Raw genomic sequence first — 12608 nt, 5'->3', positions numbered from 1 at the left:
CTCTTCCTGTTTTTCCTCTGTGCTATTCTATGACCACTGGGAATTATTCATTCCCAAAGAGGAAAAAGAGAAACACGAGTTAACACTGATTGAGTGTCGATTCTGTAACAACTTCTAAGCACTTTACTTATTTTAGAGTTTTGACATTTCAACAACCTTATGAGTTATTACATCTTCCTCTTCACCCCAAACGCAGACACAGACACACCTCGTTCAAGCCCACCATCTCTCACCTGGATCACTCTAGTCGCCTTTTTGTTTTTTAATTAATTAGTTAATATATTTATTTTTGGCTGTGTTGGGTCGTCGCTCTGCACACAGGCTTTCTCTAGTTGCGGTGAGCGGGGGCTACTCTTCGTTGCAGTGCGCGGGCTTCTCATTGCGGTAGCTTCTCTTGTTGTGGAGCACGGGATCTAGGCGCGCCAGCTTCAGTGGTTGTGGCACGTGGGCTGCAGCAGTTGTGGCTCACGGGCTCTAGAGCGCAGGCTCAGTATTTGTGGCGCACGGGCTTAGTTGCTCCGTGGCATGTGGGATCTTCCAGGACCAGGGCTCGAACCCATGTCCCCTGCGTTGGCAGGCAGATTCTCAACCACTGCGCCACCTGGGATGCCCTCTAGTCGCCTTTTAATGGTTTCCCAGCCTCCACTTCTTAACCCCCTGAAATCCATTCTCCATCCTGCCCTCAGGATGGTTTTGATAAAACACAGATTGTCTGAAAGCCAATGGCTTTCCCTTAAAGTCTTTCAGTGGCTTCCCGTGGCCTTTACGAGGAGGCACACACCCTGCAGCAGACAGGCAGGACTGTCATGATCTTGCCGCTGCCTCCCCGCCCACGCTCCTGTCTCCCCATGGATCCTTCACTGTGGTCACACCCTTCTCCCTGGGGGAGTCAAAGAACCCTCCTCTGAGGTCTCCTCTGAACTCCCATAACATCCTCTGCACGCCTGTGCTATGCTGTAGACCGTCTTACTCTGTGCGCATTTATTTTCTTGTCCGTCTCCCCCTCTACTCTGGTAACAGAGGATACAATTATGTCTTAATTATCTCTGGAGCCTTTACTGCCTAGCAGAAGAGTGTGCCTGTACCGCAGTCAGTTTCCAGTAAGTATGTGCACAACAGAATGGAAAGGAGAGAACGAAATTCTCATTAGCCAAATTCTCCAACTTGTTTTTTTTACTTTTCCGTTTTTACTTTTTTTTTTATTGGAGCATAACTGCTTTACAAGGTTGTGTTAGTTTCTGCTGTACAATGAAGTGAATCATCTCTATGTATATATATTTCCCCTCCTTCTTGGACCTCCCTCCCACCCACCCCCATCCCACCCATCTAGGTCGTCACAGAGCACCGAGCTGAGCTTCCCGTGCTTTATAGCAGCTTCCCACTAGCTGTCTATTTTACACATGGTCGTGTAGATATGTCAATCCTGATCTCCCTCCAACTTTTCAAGTGAATTAATACAAAGCCTGTGAGCCCCAGATCCTCAGCAATAACCAGTGAGTGCTGGAACTAACATCTTTTGCCCAATATATCCTGATATAAAAAAACCTGACAAAAAGCAAAAAGTGTTCCAGGACCCACTTTTTAAAGTCCTGGTGCATTGAGAATGTTGGGAGGGCAGCTTGCGGGGTCCACAGAACTTAGGAGCCTCCTCTTACAGATCAATGGAGAGAAACCCCCAGCTGAGCCAATAAGGAACAACTTTATAAAGAACAGACAGTTACTTAGCCATACAAAAGAAAATCTTCCTACCGGTAGTAACACCATTAACATCTTAGCAGCTTTTGCATTACGAATCTGACACTGCTTTCTTCTTCAAAGCCCAATCTCAGTGCTTTTGATTTTTTTTAATGAAGTAATAAAGCCATCAACACACAATAAAAGCTATGCAATATTTATAATCAGGTGTCTCTAGAGTATATTTTCTGTTGAAGAAAAGATTGAGTTACTAGGCCTTCCCTTTCAAATCCCTTAAAACCTCAGCTTTAGAATGAGAGACTCAAACTCTTCTCTTGGGTCTTAATTTTTATATGGCTTATTACTAATTTATCCCCTCTAAAACTCTAAATCTCCTCAACATAGCTTCAGCTCCTTCCACGGCTGAACTGGCAGCCGGCTGATCTTTTTATTGGTGGGTAATGGATTTAGTTTGCTGACACGGGAACAATGAGAGGATAAACAATTCCATTTGTGGCCATGAAATTCCCCATCTGTTGAGGGCGTTCAGGCCTGGAGAGGGCTGGGCAGAGCAAGCCGCCACGCCTGATTTTAATGGCATCCGTCACACAGGCTGAACCTGTGGCTTCATAAATCAAGAGCTAACAGCATCTCTGGTTGCTCTTGTCATTAACTCGCCAGCCGTTGAAATACCCAAGAATTTACGGTAACGTTGAGCCTAAAGACCTGATTTGCGATTCTGATCTCACCGAGAGACCAGAGGTAACAAGGGAAGCCAGAAATCATTTTCCTAAGTCAAAGAAAAAGAAAAAGAAAAAACTTTCAGATGCACATTCAAATATTTGTGAATGAAATATATAATACTTGGAATGGGTTTCAAGATACAACCCATTGGTTGGGGGAGTGGGAAGATGTATAGGTGCAAAAAGATTGGCCATGAGCTGATCACTGGTAAAGCTGAGTGATGGGAACCCGGGGGTTCATTATACTATATTCTTTACTTTTATGTTTATTTACAATTATTCATAATATTAAATGTTAAATTATTCAGAAGTTAAAGTTAAAAGAAATACTTGAAGATAACTGGAAAATGGAAGCTTCCATTGTTTAGCATAAGCATGTTTGCCTAATTCTTCTTTTCTTAAAGAGAAAGAAAAGAACTGTGCTCACACAATAGCTGGAGCATTTCACAAGGCAGATCGGCCATGACCACCGAGCAGGAAAGCCACACGCCTCGGAGGGAGAAGATGGCGCAGCACCTGCTGTGGTTTTTAAGGAAGCCACGCCTCCCACAGCCCAAGCGCTAAGGCCGGGAGCCCACGGTGCTTGGGAAGCCTTAGCAGTCCCCCCACCGCTCCCTCTCTCTTTTCATTTTCCTCTGCTGCGAGTTACCTACTGTCACCATCACTTCTGCGTTTGGAGGCCTCTTTCCACGGATGTTCAGTCTTAGGTGCTTTAATTCGGCGGCAATTTTTTGTCAAAGAAATAGAAAAGGCAAGAACAATGGGAAGGGAAACCACCAAAGGAAAGTGATGGCGCCTTGTGCAAAGGACCCATTCAGTTCATTTCTGCTAAGCAAGTCCCTCTTAATGCCACCCCGGGCACACTACCTCAAATTCAGCTGGATTCCCCAGAGGAAGCTCTAGGTGTGTCCCCATTAATCCTGAAATTGTTGGAAGGCCGGAAGGGGAGAAAGAGAAAAATGCACGTACCTATCAGCCTCCCCACCTCTAAATCCTATGCAAATAGAACGTTGCTCTAACTTACTCAAGCAAGATATAATCACTGAATACCTACTCTGTGCCCAGTACTACGCTGGGCACTGGGGTTACCATATTGAACAGGGCACGTGGCCTTCTGGGGGCAGGCAGACCAATTAACAAGCAATCAGTACAGTGCTGCAGTGGAGTTCAGACCCCTGACCTGCCTTGGGAATCTTCCAGTAGAAGTGATGCTGAAACTGAGCATGTCAAGGGCAGAGTCCAAGAGTCAGTAGCGGGATTTGGCTGGTGGAGAACCTCTAGAACCATGGCTACAGAGCCTTTGAAATGTGACTAGTCCAAATTGAAATGTGCTGTAATATAACTAAAATACACAGAGATTTGGAACACTTAGCATTTTAAAAAGTCAATATGATTAGAATATAATATTTTAGATCTATTAGGTAAATAAAATATATTATTAAAGTTAATTTCCCTTATTTCTCTGAACTTTTTAAGTGTGACTACTACAACATTTTTAATTAGATATGTGGCTGCATTTTATTTCTATGGGACGGTGCTGCTGTAGTGGCTCAGCGTGAGCTGGGGAACAGTATGGGTGAGAGGCACCTTGAAGGAACTGAGAAAATGTACAGGCCCCTGGTGTCAGCAGAAAAGGGACAAGAGTCAGTTAACGTCTCCCCTTGAATATCAAACTTCACAGCACCAAAACTTAGCTTTCGATCCACAGCGAATGCTAGAGTCGCCACCCTGATTCTCCAGGACCAAGACACTCCTCTCCCCTTCCGAGGGCTGGTGACTGACAGCTCACAGCTGAGGCTCTCCAGAGCTTGCCCTCCACCGGGGAGGGCTGCCTCACCCGAGATCACACCCCTTCCCAAGGCGGCCTCCATCCAGTGTTAGTCGAGTAGGAGGCCACTTAGGAGGCCTGCCCAACCACCTTGCCCCAGTTCGGATAACTCTGGAGGCTCCTTCATGCGGTTGGCTGAGTCCCTTGTTGGGACCACAAAGCAGCTCAGCAACTCCCTCTGCTCCATCTCACTTCCTTCACTTCCACCCCAGGGGCTGATCCTGCGACCACTGGCCAGCAAACTTCCTGCACACACGTCTCAGCTGAGTCGGCTTCCTGGGAACTTGACCTGCAATGGGACCCCCTCACCCCCCAAATCTCTTCCTCTTTCACTCTTCCCCTGGTGCCATCATTAACTCCTCTCTTTCTCTCATACCCACAGCCTACTGGTCAGAAATCCTACTGGTTTTATCTTAAATTATATCCAGAATTTGACCAGTTCTCACCACCCCTCCCACCGCTGCCCTGGTCCAAGCCCCCATCAACTCTGGCCTCCCCTTCCACCACCGCCCTGGTCCAAGCCCCCATCAACTCTGGCCTCCCCTTCCACCACCACCCTGGTCCAAGCCCCCATCAACTCTCACCGCCCCTTCCACCACTGCCCTGGTCCAAGCCCCCATCACCTCTCACCTGTGGTACTGCAGTGACCTCCCAACTCCTCTCCTGCTCCTGCCCTTGCCACCCTTCAGCACCTCTCAACAGAATGAAGCTCTCAAGTCAGGTTATGGAGCAGCTCTGCTCAAAGCCCACCGGTGACTTCCCATCCCACTCAGAGTAAAGGCTAAATCCTTGCTCCTTGCTATGACCCAGCGTGGCTAGGACAATCTCAGTTTATACCTAATGTCCCAGCAAAATTTTAATAGCAATTGCTTTCACTTTCAAAATTAGCCTAGTTTGGGGCTTCCCTGGTGGCGCAGTGGTTGAGAATCTGCCTGCCGATGCAGGGGACACAGGTTTGTGCCCCGGTCTGGGAAGATCCCACATGCCGCGGAGCGGCTGGGCCTGTGAGCCATGGCCGCTAAGCCTGCGCGTCTGGAGCCTGTGCTCCGCAACGGGAGAGTCCACAACAGTGAGAGGCCCACGTACCACAAAAAAAAAAAAAAAAAAATTTGCCTAGTTTGGATCATCAATTATATGGTACCTACTATAAGGCTCTTCATGAAGGAGCCTCCTGCTACCTCTTGGACCTTATCTCCTACTATCCTCCCCTTGTTCACTCTATTCCAGTGACTCTAGAATATTCTGCAAACAAGCAAACTCCTGCCTCAGAGTATTTGCACTTGCTGTTCCCTTGCCTGAGATGTTCTTCCCCCAGTTACTTGTAGCCTAACTTCCTCACATCCCTCGGGCTTTGCTCAACATCACCTTTCTGATGAGGTCTTCTCTGGCCACCCCATTTAAAATTTTAAATCTCTACCTCAATCCTCCCTATCTTTCTTCCTTACTATATTTTTTTCTCCTTTTTTACCCTATTACTGTTTAATACATTGTACATTTTACTTATTCATCATGGTGTCTTAGTCCATTCAGGTTGCTATATACCACAAACTGGGTAACTTGTAAACAATAGAAATTTATTTCTTACAGTTCTGGAGACTGGGAAGGCCAAGATCAAGGCCCCAGCATAGCCATGTTCTGGTGAAAGCCCTCTTCCTGCTTCATAGCTGGTGCCTTCTTGCTGTGTCCTCGCTGGTGGAAGGGGCTAAGGAGCTCTCTGGAGTCTCTTTTACAAAGGCACTAATCCCACTCATGGGAGCTCCACCCTCATGACCTAAGAACCTCCCAAAGGCCCCACCTCCTCATACCATCATACTGGGTATTAAGATTTCTACATATGCATTTTGGCGAGGCAGAAACATTCAGACTATAGCATCTGATTATCATCTGTCTCCCTCAAGAGGAGATAAGCTCCATGAATTTACACTTAATCATCCCCAGTGCTTGACGCATAGTAATTGTTCAATAAATATCTGTTGAAAAAAATGAATGAATGAAACATGGATGAACTTCAAAAAGAATATACTAAACAAAAGAAGCCAGACACAAAAGGTCATATATTGTATGATTCCGTTTATATGAAAAAACCAGAATAGGTAAATCCGTAGAGACAGAATGCAGATTAGCGGTTGCTAGAGTCTGAGGGAAGGGAGAATGGGGAGTGATGACTTAACGGATACAGGGTTTCCTTTTGTTTTTGCTTTTTTTAAAATTGAGGTAAAATTCACATTACATAAAATTAACCATTTTAAAGTGTACATTCCAGTGGCATTTAGCACATTCACAATGTCGTGCTACCATCACCACTGTCACCACTACCTAGTTGCCAAACAGAGGAAATCAAGCTGCAATAATAGGTCAAGCAAAAGTTCTGTCATTTTCGGGACTTCTCTGGTGGTCCAGTGGTTAAGAATCCGCCTTCCAATGCAGAGGACGCGGGTTCGATCCCTGGTCAAGGAACTAAGATCCCACATGCCACAGGGCAACTAAGCCCGTGTGCTGCAACTACTGAGCCCACGCGTGCCCTGGAGCCTGCGCACCACACCTAGAGAGAACCCTGCACGCCACAATGAAGAGCCCGTGCAAAGCACCGAAAGATCCTGCATGCCGCTGCAAAAGATCCTGCGTGCCGCAACTAAGACCCAACACAGCCAAATAAATAAATATTAAAAAAAAAAAAGTTCTGTCATTTTCAAATGATTTTCTTCCAAATAAATGTGATATGATAGACTCCTCTTCCTTCCTGAACTTTTCCCTGGATAAAACCATTGCAGTGTCTAAAAGCACACGCTTTGGGGCAGTCTGCTTGGCTCTGATCCTGACTCAGCATCTAATAGTTACAAAACCTTACATCAGTGGTTCTCAACCAGGGGCAAATTTGTACCTCAGGTGACACCTGGTTATGTCTGGAGACAAGTTTGGTTACAACTGATGGAATGCTACCAGCAGCTAATCTGTAAAGGCCAGGGAGGCCACTAAACATCCTATAATGTACAGGACAGTCCCCACAACAAAGAATTATCGGGCCCCAGATGTTCAGGACACTGCAGTTGAGAAACTCTGCTTTCAACCAATCTCTGAGCTGTTTTCTCAATCAACTGTTTTTTCAACCAATCTCTGAGCCTCAGTTTTCTCATCTGTAAAATGGGGATATTAGTTCTGGGCCGACTTACAGGGTTGTGAGGATTAAATAAAATAGTGAGCAAAGGTCTCATAGCATAGTGCTTGGCACATAAGTGCTATTTTTAAAATATTATTAGGTCAAGCCTGTATCTGATTATCTCGATTATTGCAGAACCAGGAATTAGGTGAACCTTATTCACCTAATAAGACCAGGTGAAATTTGCCTTCTTCCCCAACTCAAGCCCTAGATGCGAGCTTCTAACATGGAAGCATCACAAGGAGATGGAGCACACCAATAGGCTTGCCTGATTTAGCAAATAAAAATACAGGACACACAGTTAGATCTGGATTTCAGTAATTCAAATAAATTTTTAATTTCAGTAAAAACAAATCAGTTTAAGTATGCCCCATGCAATGTTTGGCACATACTTATACTAGAAAAACTATTTGTTATTTCTCTTAAATTAAAACTTAACAGGGTAACCTGTATTTTATCTGACCACCTACACCCCAAAGCACACGCCCTCTGATACGGAGAGTCTTCTTCACACACAAAGAGCCTCACTTTGCATAAATTAGAGATCGAAACTACCTCTCTCTCTCTCTGAGGAACTGAAAGGAGAATGTGCTATACCTGCTATAATTACAAATGTATCCCCAATTTCACAAAACAAGCCACTGAAGATGAAACACAGAGGTTTCTCAGAGGCCCACAGCCTGGGGCCCCCCAGTCTGCAAAGATTGGTGCTGGGTGCGGTGGTGGGGAGTCAAGGTTTTAGAGCCATGACTGACCCGGGTTAAGGGCTTTCTTCTGTAAAATGGCACTAGGCCCACCTCCCAGGGGTATAGTAGGCCCACCTCCCAAGGGTATAGTAGGCTAACGTGTAAAATGCCTGGTACACAACGGGTGATCAACAGTGATGCCACTTGCATGGTGTCTGGCTCATGATGGGGTGGTAAACATGAAGTGAGTGAATGACTGCTGTATGGGGCCAGCCAGGAGGCCAGAGGCCACCATTCCTGTTGGAGGTCCGCCCCACCTCTGCTCAGCCACTAAATCTGCATCCCTCAAGTGCTTTTAAAGCCACATACTCCTGGGCACCATTCTGGATCTTTGGAATCAGAAAGAATGGGCCTGGGGCCCAGGAATGAGGATGTTTATCAAGCTGCTTAGCAGGTCTGGGTTAAGAACAACCAGGATGAAGAACCATGGATCCAAGTCTTGGAGGAGGGCTCTGACAAGAACCCTCTTCTTTCTTCTGCTCATCAGAGGTTCTTAGACTTCAGCGAGATCAGAAGCCCTGGAAGAGCTTGTAAAACACAGATTGCTGGGCTGTACCCCAGCGTTTCTGATTTAGTAGGCAGGGTGGGCCTGAGAATTTGCGTGTCTAACAAGCGTGATGCTGATGCTGCGGTCTGTGGACAACTTGAGAACTATATCGCTCCATCCAAACCCCAGCTGCATATCATCATCACCAGGGGTATTTATAAGTACCTATGTCTGGGCCCTAGAGAATCATATTTAAGTAGTCTGGTGGGGGACCTGAGCTCCTCAAAATTCTAATGCATCCGGGTCAAGGATATCTGCCCTCCTTAAATGAACTCCATGTGTGAACCCCAAAGTGCACCTTGGAGCCAGCGAGGAGGGCCTCTCAGGAGCTCCTCGAAACTCAGTCTCTTAGGCCTCGCCCCCAGTATGCGGAATCAGAGTCTGCATTTTAACAAGACCCCCTGGCAAACCCATCACAGTAAAGTCTCAGAAGCAGTGCTTAGGCTCCGGCCTAAATGGAATGTCTTCAGAGAGGGCTTCCTCTAGCACCTCCGCCAGGGTAGGTCTCCAGAGCCCTCAGGTTGGAGAGAGAAACACAGAGGTAACACCACTCAGCCTCTCCCGTTAGCCAGCCAAGCAGGTAGCCAAGCATGCAAGAAAGTCTTCCACTAACATTGACTGACTGCTGCTGAGTAAGTGTAGAAGGAAAATTTTAAAACAGAAGTGGGCATCCACACACAAACAGTGTAGAACTCTCCGCAGTGAATTCCCCGAACCTGGGAGAAGAGAACCCCTAGGGCAGGAAAGACTCTGTTAACCTAGGCTTAGCCTGGTCCTGGACAGGGGTGGCGACCAGTACTCAGAGGTGTGGTGTATACTTACTACTGCGCACAGATTATAGAGTTTGTATTCCAACATGAGGGCTCAGCCATCCACCCCTCCATGGATTGTAAAGTACCTGAGCTAGGAGGACCCTAACTGTCAATCGCAATCAATATTCTGGACTCAAATACAAAAACCAAACAGGATCATTCTGGCAAAAAATTAATAATGTCAAATTTCACCAAGGGTGTAGGGAATAAGTCCCTCATATCCTATTGATGAACGTGTCAACTGATGAGAATTTTTGGAAGGCACTTTGAAAAAATCCCTCAAATTTTTAAATATGCATATGCTGTGACCCATACTCCCACAACTAGAAATGTAACCTACAAAAATATTAGAAGAAGACATATATAAAGATACATATATAAGGATGCTCTTTGCAGCACTGTTTCTAATTTTAAAAAATTGAAATAAGCTATGGGTCTATCAAGAAAGGAGTGGATAAATTCTTACAATGCAGTAGTCTCCTGCACATTTAAAGAATGGGAACTATACATGTCCCCACATGAATGAGTGCAGGCATGTACGTGCATATGTGTAGTATAGTTCCATTTCTATTTTTTTTAATTTTATATATATATATATATATATATACACAAGAAAAAAAGTCTGCAAATACACCCACCAATCTGTAAACAATGATTGCTTTTAGGAAGTGAGGCTGGAATGGGGGAAGTGGATTTCACTTTTTCCGTATACCTATCTACAATTTTTGAATTTGTTAAAATAAGCAGGTATTGTTTTTATTATTTAAAATATATTTCCAACAGGTAAAAATGATTTCTTAAGAACTGTTTATCTCTGGATGTGTTTCCTAACATAAACTCATTTAGTTACATATTTGTCTTATTCATTAGACATAGTACAATATATTCTAATTAAGTTTAGGCTTTCTTAGAAAAAACCTAATCCAGCATGGACCCCTTGAGATTAATTCCAGGTAACCCTGACTGGATTCTGGGTGCCCTAGAGGGTTCTTAATTTCAATTTAGTATCAGGTCCTTGAAACTACATTTGTATCTTTTAGCCTCTGCCCTTTAATATTGCCTCTTATTAAGCATGTGTTAACCCAAAGCCAGGATTTCTTTTTAATAAATTGCTGTTAAACCAGGTCACCCCAATTCTGTACTTAATTTTTTTTAATGTAAAGAGAGATGTTTTCATTTAGTTTTGTTAAGTTTCATCTTGTAGTTTTTATTACCTAGAGTCTGTTACATAATTTCTGTCTTCAACATAATTTTGGATCGTACTTTCTATTGTACTAGGTACTCCTCTAAACTTTATATTATCTAAAAATGTAATCACTGTGGAGGTTACAAAACTTATAGACATATCTTTTAGACACGACTCTGTTTAGCTGAAAATGACCAAAACCTACTTAAACTTAAGCACAAAGGAAATCTATCAGATGGAGATGGAGGTATCTTATTGACCACGAGACAGGAAGACCACGGGGCCTGAGAGAGACAAGGCAGAAAATGGGAAACTATCAAGCCAGGGCAGTTCTCCCTCCCTCCCTCCCTCCCCTCTGTCTTTTTCAATCTCTCCACACCCACCCCTCGCTCTCCCAACACTCCCCTCACCCCCACCCCTCCCACTGGCCCTTACCTGAGTGCAAACAGAACCACAGACACACCTGGTGTAGGTCAGGGTGAAAGGATCTGCTCCCCTCCCCCAGCTAAAACTCTTTACCCTGAGTTTGCATCTGGGCCTCGGGCCCCTTCCAGAGCAACAGTTCCATTTCTGTCCACTGGCTTGCCCTTAACTCTGCTCCCACTGGCCTTGAAAGCCACCTCAGATGTTAAAAGTCAGTACCTTCCCTCTGGCCTCAGGCCAAGGCCCAAATATTGTTTCCAGGAAGCAGCAGTTTGGGCTATATGTTCGCTCTGGTTCAATCAAATGTGGCCAAGGGGACAAATTCAGGTGGAACAAACATGGCTCCCCAGAGCCATCCTCTGTGGCTGGGTGCAATTCTCAGAGACACAGGTGTAATGTTGACAACCACCCAATGAGTAAATGCCCCAGATTTGTCTACAGTAGAAATATCAGTGGTCACCAAATCCAAGTCTAAGAGAGTATGGCTCAGGTTCCCCCTGGTTCAAAGTAGGGGGGATGGCTTTGGAGGTAAAGAATGGACTACAATTTAGTGGTTAATTACATTGCCTTTGGAGTCAAGTTACAGTTTAAATTCTAATTCTGCCATGAACTACATATTTTAATCTTGGGCAAATTATTCAATCTCTTTATGCCTCAGTTTCCTCACCTATAAAATGGCAAAAATAGCTAGTCTCGTTGAGTGGTTGTAGACATTAAATGAGATTATATATCAGGCTTCCAGGCTCTTAGCAAGCATTTAATAAATGCCAACTATCATTATTAGTATTACATCACCATCTGGCCGACAGACACATGAAAAGGTGTTCAACATCACTAATTATTAGAGAAATGCAAATCAAAACTACAATGAGGTATCACCTCACATCAGTTACAACAGCCATCATTAAAAATTCTACAAATAGCAAATGCTGGAGAGGGTGTAGAGAAACTCTCTTACATTACTGGTGGGAATATAAATTGGTGCAGCCATATGGAAAACAGTACGGAGGTTCCTCAAAAAACTAAAAATAGAGTTGCCATATGATCCAGCAATTCCACTCCTGGGCATATATCTGGAAAAAACTATAATTCAAAAAGATACATGCACCCCTATGTTCACAGCAGCACTATTCACAATAGCCAAGACATGGAAACAACCTGAATATCCACTGACAGATGAATGGATAAAGATGTGGATGGAATGCAATGGAATACTACTCAGTCATGAAAAAGAATGAAATAATGCAATTTGCAGCAACATGGATGGACGTAGAGATTATCATATAAAGTGAAGTAAGAAAGAGAAAGACAAATACCATATCACTTATACGCGGAATCTAAAATAAGACACAAATGAACTTACCTACAAAACAGAAACAGACCTGCAGACATAGAGAACAGACTTGTGGTTGCCAAGGGGGAGAGAAAGTGGGGATGGAATGGATTGGGAATTTGGGATTAGCAGATGCAAACTATTACATATAGAATGGAT

General features: G+C 44.5%; 1 protein-coding gene across 3 annotated transcripts in view; it reads right to left on the bottom strand.

The window, feature by feature from the left end:
* LOC111185582 (uncharacterized) overlaps positions 1–12608 on the bottom strand; it is a 180450-nt gene that overhangs the window by 135067 nt on the left and 32775 nt on the right. The gene's annotated exons all lie outside the window — the stretch shown is intronic.

Source organism: Delphinapterus leucas, chromosome 17 (assembly GCF_059928025.1).
Source record: "Delphinapterus leucas isolate spDelLeu-1000000601 "Yukka" chromosome 17, BTC_Dleu_Yukka2, whole genome shotgun sequence".
Classification (NCBI taxonomy): domain Eukaryota; kingdom Metazoa; phylum Chordata; class Mammalia; order Artiodactyla; family Monodontidae; genus Delphinapterus; species Delphinapterus leucas.
This window is presented reverse-complemented; position numbering and strand designations above follow the sequence as displayed.